This window comes from Phlebotomus papatasi, chromosome 2 (genome assembly GCF_024763615.1).
Source record: "Phlebotomus papatasi isolate M1 chromosome 2, Ppap_2.1, whole genome shotgun sequence".
In the NCBI taxonomy this organism is placed as follows: Eukaryota; Metazoa; Arthropoda; class Insecta; order Diptera; family Psychodidae; genus Phlebotomus; species Phlebotomus papatasi.
In genome coordinates this window covers 45,131,312-45,134,036 of record NC_077223.1, presented here as the reverse complement: position 1 = coordinate 45,134,036, position 2,725 = coordinate 45,131,312, and positions in this window count along the sequence as shown.

Genomic DNA, 2,725 nt, shown 5'->3' with positions numbered 1-2,725 from the left:
GCCAATAAAAAGATTCAGGCGAAATTTTGTCCATGGGTGAAGAGCAAGGTGTTGTCCGTTCACGGACAAACTTACGAGTTGGAAGACCTGAACACTCATCGCAAGGCAGTATTCCACCGTAAGGACATCAAGCCAGGTTAAGGGATTTTTGCCAGCAGGACGGATTATTTTTTTGGCAACAATATCGGCATCGTCACTGGAACTTTCTTTTGTATCTAACGTAACTTGATTTTTGTACGGGTGTATGAGCGGGTAACGTAGAGAGACCATATTATTAATTTTATTTAATTTCTATTTCTTGTGAACGGAGAAATTCATAAGTAGGCCATCGTTCATTATGGATAGACCTAAATTAAAATTATGGTCGTTCGCCTTTAGGTGTTCATTTTGATCGAGATGATTGATACAGATATAGCCCAGCCTTATGCTGAAGCGAACTATGTTCGGCTATTTCAATCATCAAACTGTTATCCCCTTTTAAGACACATTGCTAGCAGTGTCCCTTGGGAATTTAAAGTGAGTAGCACTTCTTGCTGTCACTAGTATTTTGATTCGGTATTTCGTCAAGACGACAAAACCAATCAATTTTTATTGGCCAATACTTTAATTATTTTTCTCCTTCGTCAGTTTTGACGTCACATATAATTTCGGACACCTTAATTCGATTATCTATTTTATTTTACTTTTTTTTTCGATTGGGATGCACTGAATTCGGTCGCGATTTGTTTCCCATTTCTCTGCAGTTAGAGGCAGCCACATTTTTCTGATCGGGATGTAGTTTCTCGAGTAAAATTTTATCATGTTCAATATTCGAGGCAATAGGGCAGTGTCGGTGGAAAAAGGGGTTTTCTCTTTGCCCTTCAGGATTTCTCTTTCCCCAACATTGTAATTCGGCTGAGACTCTCCTTCCCGCTTCTACATTTTTACGCGGAATGCTCTTCAGCGGAATAGCTGAAATCCTGATCGGATTATAATGGTGCTGAGGCGGGAGATTTGGGGGGATAAAATCGTGACCATTCGTGTAGAGTAATTCCCTATTAGATCATGTATATTAATGATCCGCCTTGGTGATCGAAATGGGGTGGTCCTTAGTAATAATATCTTATTCTTTTGAAAGTATTTACACACACTTTAAACTTATAGTTAAGTTATTTCGCTGGCGCTAATAATTAGGTCGGCCTATCGATGCGAAATCCTTAACATTTTTGACTTATAACTATTAATTCTAAATTTTATTTTTTTCTCTCGAAATTGTTACTCTCTAATACTACTCATTTTGTTTTGCTCTACTACTTATTAATTGTTATTGTTATTAATGAGATTTGTTATATTTTGTTTTTTTTGAGATTGTGGCTTATTGCCCCCTGGGGGGTTCGAAATCTTTTTTTTTTCTCTTTTTTTTTGGTGACCCCGGGGTGTGTGTTGCGAGCGCAACATATTTAAATTTAAAACTGTGGAGTGTGTTGCCCTGCTGAGGCGACGAGGGCGCTAGCGACGAGGAGAGGAGGTAGAAAAATCAGCAGCAGCTGATAAGTAAAAGAGCGCCAATCGGTCTTTCACCACTGACCGCCGAGGAGGCAACATCAATCACCTCGCCCATCTCCACCAGCCCAATCCCCAGCAGCAACACCATCATCACCACCAAGCATTGAAGCCACTGAAGCCACCGGGAGCCCCCAAGAACACCAAGCCCAGTGCTGAGCTTTCCGGAGTAACCTCTGCCACATCCACCTCTCCCAAATTCCCATCTCAACCTCCGTGGGAGTGTTCTCACCGGAGAACACAGGGGAGTGTGGGACATAGTCCTTGCCCCGAACGTGGGAACTGAAGGAAGGAAGGAACGGAGGGAATTGAAGGGAGGAATGAAAGATTTTTCCCAATAAGGTGAGATCCCTAACAATCGCACCTATCATAATCATCACAAAATTTAATTTCCTCCGGTCGGCCCCCAATTTGTCAAAATGTGTTTGGTCACTTTTTCTGATCACGTAATGTCTAAAAATGTTTCCCATTCGTTTTTCCGTTTTTAATGGATCTGACCTTTCTATGGAAATTTTAGCCAGTCTGGCCAGTCTTAAATCACAAATTTCCTGAGTAAAAATAGATCAGATTCATTAAAGGAATATAAGGAAAATAGGAAGTGTTCGAAGCCAGAGCATATGCGAAGCGTGAAAGCCTTCCCCTACATATTAAAATTTCAAATTCAAATAATTTAATTTTTTTGAATTAAAAATTAAATTTTTGGAACTCGCTTAAAAAAAGCAGATTATATATAACTACTCTCCCTTTGAGTTCGAGAAGTAATAGTAATTGAATGTAAACACGGTGCGACAAAATTTACCTTTTTGTGGGTGTCTTTGACGAGAGTGCCAAAACTTGTTAGAGGGTCATTTAAGGACCTCAAATCTGCAATCCGTTTGTCCGGGTCACCTCTAGATTTTTTTGGAAAAGCATTTTTTGTTTTTTTCTGTTTTATAAAATTCAAAAATTTATATCTCCGGTTCTAATTATCCGGTGGTAGTCACATAAAGCTAAACTGACGAGTAATTTCATCCTCTATAACTCTTGTGAACATATCAAGCACCTACGATGAAATTAAAGTATATTTTTTAAAAAAATTTTGAAAAAGGGCACCTAAAATGGTGCATTTTTCTGTGTTTTTTCCATCTTCTAGTAATTTTCCCACTTTAATAGAGCATTTTATATATCAAATAACTATGCCTAA